General features: G+C 39.8%; 1 protein-coding gene across 1 annotated transcript in view; it reads left to right on the top strand.

Moving 5' to 3' along the window:
* Positions 1-16,451, top strand: part of RRP15 (ribosomal RNA processing 15 homolog) — a 41,161-nt gene that overhangs the window by 14,963 nt on the left and 9,747 nt on the right. The gene's annotated exons all lie outside the window — the stretch shown is intronic.

Raw genomic sequence — 16,451 nt, 5'->3', positions numbered from 1 at the left:
GCTCTCTGAACTTTCAGAAGCTGCCCCATTTTTAAGCATATTTGTGCTTGTGTTTGAACTTTATGCTTGGTAGTGGGTGGAATACTTCTCTTGGCGCAGATCCACACAAGCTAACGAAGTGCTTTTGTGTGCCAGGAAGAAATACTTTAATCGGTTGGGAGACAACAGTTTGTCATATGTTTTTTGTTTGTGTGCATTTAGGGAGCATGTTGAAACACTCCATGGCATGAAGAGCACTTAGAAATTTCACTCAAGTGTGGTATTAAAGTATTTTTAAAACTCTTTGGGTAATTAGAGCAAGTTAGCTTGGTGCTGACGCTTTATTTTTCTTAAAATCTCTGTAGCTTGCGTGATTTCAAATAGCAAAAAAAATATAGCTGATATAACAGCAATGCCCATTAGTGCTGCTGTGGTTAAGAGTCTGATGGTATTATAACTCCATGGGCAAGGGAGATTGTACATCACCCTGCAAAAATATGGCAGGCTGAGATTGGGCCAATAGTTGAGGAATTATTGAGGTTTTTTTTTTATTCCTATCAAATTGTCGAGCTGCAGTTTTCTTCTAGTGACAAGGTCACAAAATGTAGGTTTCAAGTGCCTCTTTGTGTCCTTTTATACACTAGAATGACTGACTTTGAAGGAGTCAGCATGGGCATGTTCCTTTTCTGATGCTTTGGAAAATCAAATATAACTCTCTGGATGCTGAATGGTGGTTTGTCTTTTTTCTAGCTTTATAGCTGATGTCGTCTTTTCCCCCATCTGAACAAATTTACAAAGTCCAGGACTTTCTGATGTGGGGCATGAAATTTGGGGGTTTTGCAGCCTGGATTTGGGGCCAAATTTGCCCTTTTATAACAGCCATATCTTCTCTGTAGATACCCCAGCTCTTCTCCTCCCATCATTTCCTTTTGTCACCATGGTCCTCCAGCCAGGACTGAACCAAGTAAGAAACTTTGTTCAAGCTGCTCTTAATCAAGGCTTGTTTTCTCTTGGTAACGTAGCTCACCAGTTATGGAAACTCCCAGCTCGTACCTTGATGAGAGAGGCTGAGGCAGGTATCTAAACCTAGGTTTTCTCATTATTAGAACACAAATGTTCTGCCACTGAACAGGACTTGTATCTTTTCTCACATCATACCTTGCTGTTTGGAGTTTGTGGATCTTTTGGGGGATTTTGAGTTGTATATTGGAAAGAGCAGGAGATTTTTAGCTTGTGTGTAAGATCTGAAGGCAGGTTTTGGTAGCAAGTTGCTGTGCATTTCAGCGTTGGAGTGTATGGTCTTTACTGTTTAAAAAACGTGAATATGTTTATTTCAACATAAACAATCTAAAAGATGCCAATCCCACACTATGGGCACCCTGCCATCAAGTAGAATACAGTCCATAACGGTTAACCACCACTACCTACCCCACCCACATAAGCAAGAAGTCAGCAAGAAGAACATAGCAGAACAAACTCTCCCCGTGAAAGCGAACCTTTCTTAAACCAATCCTTTTGGTATGCAGATAGGCAGGCTACACTCAGGAGTAAAAAGAAAAGAAGTACTTGTGGCACCTTAGAGACTAACCAATTTACTTGAGCATAAGCTTTCGTGAGCTACAGCTCACTTCATCGGATGCAAACACGAAAGCTTATGCTCAAATAAATTGGTTAGTCTCTAAGGTGCCACAAGTACTCCTTTTCTTTTTGTGAATACAGACTAACACGGCTGTTACTCTGAAACTTACGCTCAGGAGTGTATCTGCTGTAAGTTGCAAATGCAGCGAACTGTGCACTCACAAACTGCCATGCCTTGAGGGGATGCTAATTTTTCTCCTCCCCTCCAATATCCTGGTAGCTGATCTTTGGAGAGGCACTGATGGGAACTTTCAGGGATCATTAGTATCTGCTTTTTGCTGTGATTTGCTTATTAACGCATCTGTGTACGGATCTGTGCGTGTGAACATTTTGGTGACATAGAAGTCCACCTGTGGAATTGGGATTTATTTCAGTAGCATAACCACCCTTCTAATAGGGTTTGCAGTGTTCCTTCTTTACCCTTACAACTTGGTATCTTAGTTAGATGAGGGATTACTTGTACCTTTCCTAGAACTTTATTTGTTGTATATGGTCTTGTATACTTGCTTTATATCCATGAGCCTAAAATCTTCCCAGTGTTTCCTTTTTTCCCTAATACAGCTACAAAAGGAGGGTCCATGGGCTTCTGTTAAATATTTGCTCATACAATTTAAAACTGTAGCCCTTTTGCAGGTTGTGTGTGCTCAGATGGGAGTAATTACTTTTCTGACTTGAAGCCAAGGGGCTTTGCCTTTCATATCATTAACTGTTTATCAAGATATTTCTTAATTCTGGCTGAGCCAGCTAGCTTGTGGAATATTTTTCCCTGTTTTTTTTTTTTTTTTCCCCAAGGTACTGTGCACAATACTTGTTTCTGGGCAAGATCTCCCACCTTATCTGAAAGCCTTTCTACGTGGGAGAAGAATGTAGTCGTTGAAAAGTACTCCAGTTTTTTGAGCATTTCTTTTACAGTGAGATGTGTTTTTTTTTGAAGTCTTTCTAGAACAGCCTTTCAGTAAAGTGCATTGCTTGTCTTTCTCTTCCGCCCCCCCTTCCTTCCCTCCTGACCCCACCAAACAATAATATAATCTGCAGTATCTACAATCTTTAAAAAAAGAAAAAGAAAAAAAGAAAGAAAAAGGTGCCTGAGAGAGGTGCTATATTGCCAGCTCTGGGGACAGAAATCCTCTATGAATCCACAGAACAGGTACAACATGGATAGTGGCAGTGCTGGGAAGCGTGCCCTGCTCTCCAGATAAGCCTCAACCATAAATTGGAAGGACAGCCTCTAGGGTGGGAAAAGTAACTTGTCTTTCATGCCCATTCAGTCCTTGACCTCTGAGATTGACCTCAAGGGAGTTGATTTAGGTAATGAACAAGTGTCTGTTGTAAAATTACCCACAGGTGCTGTGCGGCTACAGACGCATTTCCCAGAGGCCCCCAGACCACAAATGTAATAACTTTGATTAGTAGGAGCCTGGCCCGGATTAGAAGTGATGATCTGGAGGTGAATGGTAATGGGGTACAGAATCCGCATAGTTCTCTCTTAGGAAACTTTGTCTTGCTTTCCAAGGCCCTTTAGGTAAAATGTAAGAAACCTGTTTTTGTCTACCAAAGACTTCTTGGTGCTTACTTTTTAAGGATACATTTCAGAATGTGGTTATTGAGACACTAACACAGACCATCGTGCCTAATTTGATGCAGGTTGAATTAAAAGAGAGTCCAATCCATCTTTTGTGAAAGTTCAGTGCAAAAACTTCAATGAGATTTGGATCAGATTCTTGCTAAGTAAGCTACATGCCAGGTGTCCTTAACACATTGTTATGAACTGCTGATATAAGGGACTTAGGTTTATTTCTGTTTCCAGGACTAGTTGAGGGTTCCAGTACTATTTTAGACTGGCAGAGACGTGTAGTCAGTAAGGTACATCAGTCAACCTTAAGGCACGAAAGCAAGGAAATTCAGAGTTAATATTCCCAGGGCAATCCCAACTCTGTCCCTTTACCAGTTACAAAAGAGTCTTTCATTATATGATTGCAGCAGAAGCACTGGGGTCTCTGGAACAAATGATTAAACAATCAGTTTGTAAGCATCTAGAAGATAATAAGGTTCTAAGGAATAGCCAGCACGGATTTGTCAAGAACAAATCATGCCAAACTAACCTAATTTCATTCTTTGACAGGGTTACTGTCCTAGTGGATATGGAGGAAGCAGTAGACGTGATATATCTTGATTTTAGTAAGGCTTTTGACAGTCCCACATAATATGCTCATAAGCAAATTAGAGAAATGAAATTATGGTAAGGTGAGTGCACAACTGCTTTCAACACCGTACTCAGACTTGTTATCGACGGGCTTGCTGTTGTGCCCTCCCAGTTTATCTGGTGGGACTTTGCAGGGGTCAATCCTGGGTCCAGTGCTATTCAATATTTTCATTAGTCACTTGGATAATGAAGTGGAGAGTGTGCTTATAAAATTTTCAGATGACACCAGGCTGGGAGGAGTTGCAAGCACTTTGGAGGACAATATTAGAATTCAAAATGACCTTGACAAATTAGAGAATTGGTCTGAAATCAAGAGGGGAATTCAGTAAAGATAAGTGCAAAGTACTGCACTTAGGAAGGAAAAATCAAATGCACAACTGCAAAACGGGGAATAATTGGCCAGGTGATAGTACTGCTGAAAAGGGTCTGGGAATTATAGTGGATCACAAATTGAATATGAGTCAGTGGTGTGGTGCAGTTGCAAAAAGATTAATGTTCTCGGGTCTGTTAACAGGAGTGTTATATGTAAGACAAAGGAGATAAATGTCCAGCTCTACTCTGCACTGGTGAGGCCTCATCTGGAATACTACGTCCAGTTCTGGGCACCACACTTTAGGAAAGATATGCACAAATTAGAGAGAGTCCAGAGGAGAGCAACAAAAATGACAAAGGTTTAGGGCTTGTCTACCCTGGTAAGTTTCTGCACAGTAAAGCAGCTTTTTGCGCTCAAACTGCAGATTTGTACACACTGCCAAGCCACTTTGTGCGCAGAAACTCCTCAGTTGTAGCGCTGCAAAAAAAACCACCTCGACGAGAGTCGTAAGGCTATTTGCACAGAGGCTCCAGCACTCTATTGCCAGTGTAGACACTTGATTGCTCTCTCCGCTGTAATTGACCTCTGGAGCATTCCCATAATACCTCAAATGACCACTCTGCTCATTGTTTTGAACTTGGCTGCCCTGGAGACATATGGCCCTCCCCTTTCAAAGCACCCTTTCTGACAGCCTTTGTGTGCTGTGCTGAGCTGATCTGGGACACAAAGCAAACCATTAATGCGGAATGCTCATGTTGTTGAACACAGAGAGGGGTGTGTGTGTGTGTGTGTGTGATTGATTGATTGATTGCTGGGCAGAGACCCCACGGAAGGAGGCAGGGGGCTGATGTTGGGATTTTCCCCTCCCCTTGCCTCAGGACTGGTTGCTTCCTGCCACTGTCTGAACTTACAAGACAGCATGCTGACACTCTCTCTGTCCCCCAAAACACGCGGTCTTAAAATATGATTGGGGTGTTCTGAAGAGAATGGTGATCAATTGTTCTCTGTGTCCACTGAAGGTAGGACAAGAAGTAATGGGCTCAATCTGCAGCAAGGGAGATTTAGTTTAGATTTAGGTTAGTTAAAACATAAGTGTTAACAAGTAAACATTGTATAAGTACATTAAAAGCAAGAGGAAGATCAAGGACCGGGTAGGCCTGTTACTCAATGAGGGCAGAAAACAATAACAGAAAATGTGTAAGTGGCAGAAGTGCTAAATAACTTTTTTGTTCTAGTTTTCACTAAAACCGGTTTAATAGCAATTGGACATATAACTTAATGAATGTTGGTGAAAATGAGGTAGGTTCAGAGGCTAAAATAGGGAAAGAACAAGTTAAAAATTACTTATACAAGTTAGATGTCTTCAGGTTACTAGGACCTGATCCTAGAATACTCAAGGAGCTGATTGGGGAAGTATCTGAGCCATTCGTGATTACTTTTGAAAAGTCATGGAAAACTGGAGAGATTCCAGAGGACTGGAAAAGGGCAAATATAGCGCCAATCTATAAAAAGGGTAATAAGGACAACCCGGGGAATTATAGACCAGTCAGTTTAACTTCAGTACCAGGAAAATAATGGAGCAAATAATTTAATCAATTTGCAAACCCCTAGGAGATAATAAAGTGATAAGTAACAGTCGGAATGGATTAGTCATCAATCATGTCGAACCAACCTAATAGCTTTCTTTGACAGGGTAACAAGCCTTGTGGATGGGGGGGAAGTGGTAGATGTGGCATCTTGACGTTAGTAAGGCTTTTGATACATCTCACATGACCTTATACACAAACTAGGAAAATTCAGCCTGGCTAGAACTACTATATGGTGGGTAAGTAACTGGTTGGAAAACCATTCCCAGGGGGTAGTTATCTGTGGTTCACAGTCAAGCTGGAAGGGCATAACGAGTGAGGTCCTGCAGGGATCAGTCCTGGGGCCAGTTCTGTTCAGTATTTTCATCAATTATTTAGATAATGGCGTAGAGAGTACTCTTACAAAATTTGCAGATGATGCCAAGCCCTGAGGGGTTGCAAGTCCTTTGGAGGACAAACTGGAGAAATGGTCTAAAGTAAATAGGATGAAATTCAATAAGGACACAAATGCAAAGTAGTCCACTTAGGAAGGAACAATCAGTTGAACACACACACACAATGAGAAGTGACTCTCTAGGAAGGAGTACTGCGGAAAGGAATATGGGGGTCATAGTGGACCACAAGCTAAATATGAGTCAATAGTGTAACACTGCAAAAAAGCAAATGTCATTCTGGGATGTAGTATTGTAAGCAAGACACACGAAGTAATTCTTCTGCTCTACTACGCACTGATTAGGCCTCAGTTGGTGTATTGTGTCCAGTTCTGGGCACCACATTTCAGGAAAGATTTGAATAGAAGTCCAGAGAAGAGCAACAAAAATGATTAAAGGTCTAGGAAACATGACCTATGAGGAAAGATTGAAAAAAAAAAAGGGTTTGTTCTCTCTGGAGAAGAGAAGGTTGGGAGGGGGGACATAATAATTTTCAAGTACATAAAAGGTTGTTTCAAGGAGGAGGGTGAAAAATTGTTGTCCTTAACCTCTGAGGATAGGACAAGAAGCAATGGGCTTAAATTGCAGTAAGGCGGTTTAGGTTGGACATTAGGAAAGAAATCCTAAATGTCTGGGTAGTTAAGCTCTGGAATAGGCTTCCAAGGGAAGTTGTTGTAGAATCCCCATCATTGGAGACTTTAATAAAAGGTTGGACAAACCTTTGGTTTAAGGTTTACTTGATCCTACCTCAGCACAGGGGCTGGACTTGATGGCCTCTCATTTCTTTGAATTTGTACTACTCACAGTAAGATTGTCTTAAGTGATAAGAGGTATCCCAGTGGTATGTAATTTACATGGGAGTTGTTTAGAAATATACTTTGTAACAAGCTTCGTCTGTATTGGTCAGCCTTATTTTGAGTTAGTGGTCTCCTGAGTGTGATCTTCTGAGTCTCCTCTGCTTGCTTTAACCAACAAAACTATTCGTTTTCTGTAGTTTTTATTGCAGAGCTGTTGCAATGGTGAAGTGTGAGCAGGACTCTCTTCTGCCCTGTTTACAGTGAACTAAACTGTTAAATTTTTATTCTAGAAGCTTCATTGGTGACTATACAAATCAGTAAAAAGCATAATTTGATTCTTAGACCTAATTGACTGTCCTATGGTGACAGCTAGAAAAATCCCTTTGGCGTCTAAACAGGGTAAATTTGCAATGACATACAAAAAAGTGAAAAACCAAGGTGCTATTTTCAGCCATCTTTTGGCCCTAAGTGTAATTCTAAGTCCTCGGTCTGGAGTTGTATCATGGGCCTCAGGAGATGGAACAGCTTTGCTACCAAGATTTCTTCTTCCCTCTTACTTTTTTGGAACTGAGGTACATTTTATGAATGCTCCTAGTATTTAGTAAGCAAATCACAAGTGCAGATGATTGCAGGAGCAGATTGGCTGGGGAGTCTAAAAAACATAAGCTTTGTTTTTGTTTCTTTGCCCTGTCCTGGTTTTTGAAAAGTTTTAATCCATAAACATGGAAATTCTGAGTAATAGCTTGCCATTAGTATTTTCTTTTGCTTCTGAGAATGTTAGTTTGACTCTGTTACCATGACTGCATCAGATGCCGGATCACAAATAGATGCAAGTTTTTGGGTTGGTTGTTTTTCTAATCAGGTTTGAGGAAAACAAAATCACATGATAATAGAAAAACATTTTTCAGGTGAAAAGTCAAATATTTTTTTAAATAGGTGCAAATTCTTTTGTTTCCGTTTGGTCTGGGGATATTTTGTGGTTGTTTTTGTTCAGTTACATAGCTTTATGGGCTTTGTCAAGTCACGTTGCTTTATTCAGGGTCCTGAGAGTACAGATATGAAAATAAGCTCCACATCCAGACAACTTGTTGAAGTGGCAAGAATCTCTAGGGCTTTTTGGGTCAAGTAAGGTCAGAAGGCTCATAACAGTGTTCAAAAAGAATGAGATAAATTCATGGAGGATAGGTCCATCAGTGGCTATTATCCAGGATGGGCAGGGATGGAGGTGTTTGCCAGAAGCTGGGAATGGGTGACAGGGGATGGATCGCTTGAAGATTGCCTGTTCTGTTCATTCCTTCTGGGGCACCTGTCGTTGGCCACTGTCGGAAGACAGAATATTGGGCTAGTTGGACCTTTGCTCTGACCCAGTATGGCCATTCTTATGAGTGTTGATGAAGGCCTAGAACTCTGCTAGCAATCTGGGGTCGCTTGAAACCTGTTTTGACCTTTTAAAAAGCAGTTGATTATGCAACAAGAAGGCACAAATATTGCAGAGTAGAGTATGGTGCCAGATCACTGCTGCAGATGTTCGTACTGGCATTTGTTTTCAGTGCTGCAGCCACTGGCAGTTCTCTGCCGAGTGTGGTGCGAGCATACCGTAACTGTCAGCATGTAGTGCGCTGGTCTTACAGAAAGCATTTTAAATACAAATCCAGAGTGATGGGAATTCATTGGGAACAAATAATTTGGCTGGATTTTCTGCAACATAATGTCAAGAGTGACAGCAGCAAGAATTTATTGCAAAAGACTAGTATTTTGAGAGGAAATAACAGTGTATAGTGGATGCCACTTAAAAAAATAGCAGGAGTTAACACATTGAGTGTTTGACTTTATTGTGTATTGACACTACTGTGGTATTTCCTACCTGAAGTATAAGAAATGCCACAGTAAGGTCCAATACTGTAACATAGTAACCCATTGCTTTTTTGGAGGAGTGCACCTACATTTTAGAGTGTTTAATAGTCAAGTAAAGTTAGAGTATGCAACTTGTCCAGGCACTGAACTGTCCCCTTTAGCCCAGTTGACCATGTTGACAGCTGCAGCAAACTCCTGCAGTAAAGTGGAAATCTCTCTCACCATCCTAGTCCATAGTGATGGTCCCAGCGTTAATACATGAGGATTTTTCCATATGAATTTTAGTTTAGGTTATTGTATAATTTCTCTAGCTGTACATATCTTTTATTATTGCTAGTCCACCTGCTGGATCATTTTTGAAGCTCACTTATATTTTTAGTCTAGGTTTTTGTTACAATGGAATGTGATCATATAATTAAATACTGTATTATAATGCACAGGTACAATGATGCTGAATCAAGGTTGCCTGTGCAACCTTAATTCTGGCATTTCCTAACTTCTGTGTGCTTGACTTTGCAACTTTAATGATCTTTTAACATAGGTTTTCTTTGTGTGTAATTTCATAATTTTTTTTAAGCAAACTGGAAAAAAACGAAATCCTATCACGTAGGACCATGATCTCCACCTTGGGTTATCAGCAAGATTGGGATATTTACATCCACAGTACAGTCATCTGGTGCTTGAGCAAATGGAGTAGTTGGTAGCAGTAGAAGGTTGTATTCTTCTGTGTGAACCAGACAGGGAGAGAGACAAACTTTGCCAGTGGGTTTTATAACTGTTTGCTAGACAACAAAGCAATGTTGAGACTCAGCATCCTGAGTTCAGTTCCAGATTCTGGAGGGGCATGTGTTCTAGTCGATACAAACAGTTCTGCCACCGTCCCCACCCCCTTTCAGCTATCTTTTCCCCCTTCCTGGCTCCTGCTCCTCCCTCCCCTCTGCATTCCAGTCAAGCTATTTCTTCCTCTCTATGCTGCCTGGGCACCAACAGGGGGAGCACTGAGAGTAGGAGAGAGAGTCTCCTTGCTTTCAGTTCTGATTCCTAACACCAAAATGACCCCAGCTGCTGGGAGAAGGAATTGGAGGGAAAGTCCTGCAGCTGTGGGATTGAGCATGCTTAATTAGTTTCCTTGTGGGGATGGTGCATGTGCAGTCTGATCTCATGTGAGAGCTGTGAGGGATCGGAGCGTGGTCAGCGAGGACCGACTGTTTGGAATTTTTATCTGCCAAACTTTAACAAGTCTCTGCTTACCATGTGCAAACTGAGATTTTTTTTCAGAGGCTTATAACTTGGCCAAATTTGAATGAATCTTCATGAGAACATCAGAAGGCACATCTCTGGCATCAGGGTGACCCCCTAGCAAATTACAAGTCCATGCTCCAAAGCATGGGGGAGTCTGAGCTTCTTAACAATGTGGTTGTAAGAATTTTTTTATCATGGGCAAAACAACATTTTTCTCTAATCTCATTCTCGATAATAGCAGAACTGTTTTAACTGAAACGTTGCTTCAAGTTGGACTTTTTGGGGAGACACCTGGCATGGAAAATTTCAGCCCAAAGGGTTTATTTGACAATATTATAAGCAACTGAAAACAGGGTCTTATAATGGGTAATGTTGGGCAACTTTAACTATAGGCAATGCTATCAGCTCCACCTATAATATAAAAATAAAGTATTTGAGAATTCCGTGCCTTGATGCACATTCATTAGTAATACAAAGGGGGCTCCTTTTCCCAGATGTTGCTGCCAAGCTGGTTTTCAATGCAATTGTGTCTAAAACAGCCACAGGGAGGGGTGCATTTGAACAATTTGCGGTATACATCTTCTTTTGATCTTCTGTAAAGGCACAATGCATAGACATCCAAAATGTCTAATCCTATTAAGACTGCCTTATTGAACTCTCAAACTATGATCTCCAAAGCTATTTTAATGGGAAATATGTCTTGAAGAACTCAAATTGGATGTCTAGTTGTTTTGGCTGAGGCTTTAATAGCTCATGGTGTCGTGTTTGGCTTAGTTGAAGCTTGTCCTTTTAATTTGGACCCTTTTTTCCCCAACATTCCTTATTTGTTGTATGGGGTAGCAGAAATTTGTTCCTTTGTGGATAAATAACTGAGATCCTTTTTAGGACGTTTATCTCTTTCTAAATTCCAATTCTTTCAGTTATGTTTTTTGACAGACTTTCTAAACTGTCAAATAGCTCCTTCTCTTTGATTGCATCAAATGATCTTCTGACCATTGGCTAAACTCTAATTGGTAATTACGTTTTTCTGGTCACTGCTTATATGCGCTTAGCACTGAATCAGTTTAAAGCCAAGGAAGTTCAACATATTGGCCCAAACTCCAGCGGTAAGCAAATCTCAAAAGGTTTGGAGTATGGATTTGATTTCAGTTAAATCTCCCAAAAGCAGACTTTCCTTGAGAGGTTTCTGTCTTTGTTCATAGCAGTTATTGGCAGGACAATGTATGTAGAGAAAAATATACATAAACGCTTCCGAACTTTATATAAAGATTTTTGTTTGGGGAAAAAACTGAAGATTTGGTGTAGTTCTTTTATCTGAACTAGTTTGGTTCACCCCATCTGAGTGCTGTCTTTCACAGATTACCTTGCGGAGCAATCAGCTCTGTATTACTTGGGTTTTTTTGGTGTGATGTGTTCTGATTTCTATTTACCATAAAAGAGCATATACGTATTATAAGTATGACTTCTGTGTGCACCTGCTCTCTCTTTATTTATGTGGGTAAATTGAAGAGCTCTGCAGTATAACAGATGGTGGGTTAAACTGGAAGAGCAGTTGAAAGACTGAGCTAAACGTTTTCTATCATCAAAGAATTTGACCAGTTTTTAATGATGGTTTCTGAAAGGACACTGGTGATTAAAAGAGAAATCACATAATTGAGGTCTTTTTTTAAAACAACTGTTACGGAAAACACCAAAGATAATTTTAACTGAAAGATTAGAGAGCAGTTAACCCTTTTCCAGTTTGTTTGAGCATGTGACACTATTCTGTGTATAGTCAGTTTAGTTTCCCCCTTAATAGCCAGTTGGCTTTCCCCTCTTTGCAGGGTAAAAGACCCACACAAAAAAAGAAACTTCCCTGCTCCCCCTCCAAAAAAAAAGAAAAATTGTAAACCCATGAGAATGGGGTGGAAGAGTGGAACAATTGGTGGCAACAAAAGAGAGGGAAGATGGTGCACTACCTGGGATGGTAGCCTGGAACTCAGAAAGCCAGGATTAAATTCCTTGTTCTGCTCGAGACTTCCTGTGTGACCTTGAGTAAGTCATATAGTCTCACTGTGCCTCAGTTCCTTCTTTGTAAAACGGGGATAATAGTGGATAATTCCTACTTCACAGGGGTGTTCTGAGGATAAATATACTAAAGATATGTGTGGCACTCACCTCCTGTGTTAATGGGTAGAATAAGTAGGGGGCATATTCTCAGATAGATAAGTGGGGGATTTGGGGACAAAGTGTAGTGCCATAAATTACATAACTTGTTTTTAAAAACTGACTGAATTTCAAATTAATGGCATTCCTTTTAAACAAATTAAAGTCCTGCACTAGCCAGATACTTTTCTTTAAAGGAGACTTGTCTTTATTAGCTATGTGCCCAGGATTAAAAATTACACTGGTTGAAGGTTTGCTGTGTTAGATGCTGGACCATTGCAAAAATAGCACTTCTGCTCAATGCCTGGTTTTAAGGACCATTTTCTCACAAAACACCAGGGCTAGATGTACTCAATTATTTAGAAATTTGGTTGTCTTTGAATTGTGAACCTTGAAAAATTCATGATGTTGATACTCTTGCGTTTTTTTCTACACTTCAGTTCCAAACTGAGTTTAATGGTTGCCATCTTGAGGACTGTAAGAGCTGAAATGAGTACTGTGCATCATCTGAAAAAGTCCTTTATTTTCCACTTAACTTAGTATTTGTAACTCCTGAAGGTGGAGGCACTGTGACTGCTTTTATGATGATAGCAGCAGCATAGGACTGAAACAGACGGACAAGCTTTATTGGGAGAGGGAACTACAGTGATAGTCCAAAAAGACCTCAATCTGCAGACCTTCAAGATGTCCTGCCAAAGCTATGTGTAGGAAGAGGGACCAGATGGGGTTTTGGGTGGAAAAGATTTGCACAGCTGTCAAGAAGTTTCCAAGTTACTCACTTACAAAGATTTTGAAACAATAAATTGGGTGATTTTCACTCTTGAAATTCTAATATTTTATACCTTTGGTAGACCAGTAATCTCATTTCAGGATCCATAAATGTAAGCATTTGCCCTGGACTCGTGATCGGAAAGGAGGACCTTTTCCAAGCTTGGACCCATTTGATTGCTTTGTCAGGTCACTTCGTTACCTGAAATGCCAAAGGAACTGTCATTACTTTAGTCTTCACTGAATGATTAAGGTCCATCTATTTAGCAAGTCTGTCTGGGATTGACTCTTCTGTGTTTATTGGTCAGCCTTGATAAGAATGGCAGTTGGTATTTGATTATCGTTTGCAGAGAGGTTTTAGTGTTTCTTTAGCGTTAAGTGTTTCTTTCATTTCCAGTGGTTAAATTCATCACCCTCAAATTGTCTGAAACTCTGCAGCTTGTGTGTTTACTCTCAGTTGGATCCAGATAATGCTCTTCTTCACTGTGTTCCTGGCTGACTCCCGTTTTCATACAAAGCCCGTACCTTATAGTTTCCAGAAATTTCTTGGCACCCAAACCAATCTGATGATGCTTGAATTGCACAACGTTTGACAAAACACATGAAAAAATTCTAATCTGACTCTAGAATGTTTATCTAGATAAGATTTAATTTTAAAAGCAATAATACATATTATTTGTATATGGTAGCGACTGGAAGCCCCAGTCATGGACCAGGTCCCCTTTTTACTCTGCATTTATTTATTTATTTATTTTTATTTTTCAGATCTATCTTTATGCAGCAATCTGTGCATTGAGAGGTCACATGGGGGATGCTATATAAAGTTTGGGTTCACTGTTGATCCTTGAACTCTAATTCTGGCCTAATTTTAACTGCCACTGTAATCCTGTATCATTTGATCCCATGACACTTGGGTACACAGTAATTTCATGAGTATGTTACTCTATCTTGCAGAGCATTAGTTTCAAATATTAACAGAAATAGGGACTGTGATACATCTTCTATCTCTAATGCATCTTATATACCTATAAAATATCACATTGCATTTCACTAAATCAGACTTGTTTTCAGGTATTTCTGCATTGGGTACATGAGATTAAAAGAAAAAGAGCCTGTTTAGACAACTTTCAAATGTCTTGTGGGCTATTTTGTTTGTAAGTAAAATGGTTTGTCATGGAAGAAAAGAGAATTACAAGAATATTCAACCTAAAAATACAATTTAAAGGGGTATCAGCTTAAAAAACACTTCTTAATTCTTTTTATCCAGTATTGTTACATGTAACACCTAAAATGACTATAATTGAAAGAGACTGAGAACAGCATCTGTCCAATTGTTTACCATATATTTTACTAACTTTGTATATAGTCCGTTTCACAATATCTGTTCCTCTTTCCTCTTTTCATAGTACCTTCCCTTCCTCATTGCAGCAAGTTTGTGCGGGGGTTTTAAACAGCAACACAAGGGAGAAAACCATGTTTAAAATCAGAAAAGTGACTGTAAAATCACGAATTTGCAGAAGGTCTATTACCTGAAACTGCTTTGAATGCTTTTTTTAAACTGATTTAGATTTCATGTTGATTATGTTCCTTTTAAAAGTCATATGCTTTCCAAAACACACGTACATTGTGCATAGTATAATCTGGAACCCAAATTTATGTTTTTTCCTGGGCAGCTCCTAGTTATAATACTCCCATATCTTTCTCCACTACACTCAACAGGTATATGTGAATCTCTTTGCCAACATGTCTGTCTGTTGTCTTGCAGCAGCATGTGGTAAAATTCTTCTTGCAGTGGAAAGAATTCCCAGATGGCTGCTATCAGAAATGGAATGCCCCAAACTCTGCAAAGCACCAAAACTTCCAGCCAAAAACCAGGCCCCTCCTAATTCTCTATTTTTTCTTTTAATGTCTTTTACATCTTGTGGTACAAATGCTCTTGAAACTCATTGGGTTTCTTTTACCAGGACTAAATAAAGCTGCTTTTTTTCCCCCACGTAAATGGCTCAAAATATAAATGACTTCTGTTATGTCTCTTTATAGTCAAGTGTTAAGTAATGGTATTAGAGAATGAGGTTGCTATTAATTTCTTTTTTTCACTAAAGCCAAGGTGAATGTTTATTTTGAGAATTTCTGTAATTCAATTCTGGGCTTTATTAGGTTAGTGTGTATTCAAACCTCTGTGCGTGCCAACCCAAGCATTCCTTCTCATTCACACATCCACCATGGTAATAAACCCAAGAGAAGGATGTAGGGATAGCGGGATTACTCACTCAGATTGCTAAACTGTGGGGTACTCTTCCAGTTGTGCCCAAAGTGCAAATCAATGTTTGTTGAGCCCAAGTTGCCCCTCTGTGCAGTAACTCCAATGTTTTACCCAATGTAGAAGTTGAATATTAACGGCTGGAATCCAAATGCTGTAAACAATTGATTGTAATGGTTGTTTACTGGAACTGGCCTTGTAGATTCTAGCCTATGCAAGACTCCTGGGTAGAGCTGTGACTAAATGAGATTGTGTATTGCTCCTAAAGTTAACAGCATAGATATATCTCAAATATTCAGTTGCATTTCAATTTAGTCACTCTAACTTGAAGTCCAGGGGAAGTGTGAATGTGTGTTGAATGACATGCTTATCATTAGGAGTAAGTGTTTGTGAAATTACCCTGGAGCAGAACAGGCACCTGTTGTACAATCGGCATGTCCTACAAGCTTTCACTTTAAAATACTTTCCTAAACCAAATTAATATGAAGTGTGTTGTTCAGAGAATGTAATTTACCCTGTTATGACAATTTTTATGTGAAGGGAGTGTTCGTGAAAGTTGCCAGATTGAGAGTCCAGGATGCTAACAGGACAGAATAACATAAAACATAGTTTATAAAGTTTTCAGAACAGGGATGTTACTTCTGTGTCTGTTCAGGGTCATGCGTATTTATGGTGCTTTGTTATAGATGAAGTTGGTATCAACACCAATATTTTTCCATTATAAGCCTCTGTTTTCAATTGCTGCTTATATTGCCAATTTTTAACTGCTTGGGCTGCAATTTTCCTTATATGTTCTCTGCCTCAGGAGAATTTTTTTTAAAGCTTCAGAGAAAAAGCTTAGATATTCCTGAGAATAAGGTTAGAAAGAGTAGATAGTTTTGGCAGTGTTAAAAAAAAAATGTTTCCAACTGTTTCTTTGAAGAGCTTTAGCACGTTAGATGTTGGGAGAAGGAACTTGAAATTTAGCAGGGAAATTGTTGTCAGAGTCAGAAGTGCCTTTTATTATTTCCTTGGAAATCCATCCAGATTTATCCCAAGTTACACGCATCTGAAAATCACCATTTGCACTTGTTCAATAGAGCTTATTCGAAGTTGGCTGCTAAAATCACTGAACATTCTAGCCACATGGGGCATACTCACCTACCCCAGAGTTGGACTTCTGCGCAGGAACGGCAGCATCAGCCAGCCCTGTTTGCTTATGGGAAGGAGTGCTGGGCCAGGAGTCAAGAAGAGAC

The sequence above is a fragment of the Natator depressus genome, chromosome 3 (assembly GCF_965152275.1).
Source record: "Natator depressus isolate rNatDep1 chromosome 3, rNatDep2.hap1, whole genome shotgun sequence".
Classification (NCBI taxonomy): Eukaryota; Metazoa; Chordata; order Testudines; family Cheloniidae; genus Natator; species Natator depressus.
The sequence above is the reverse complement of the archived record's forward strand: the minus strand, read 5'-3'. Positions and strand labels throughout refer to the sequence as shown.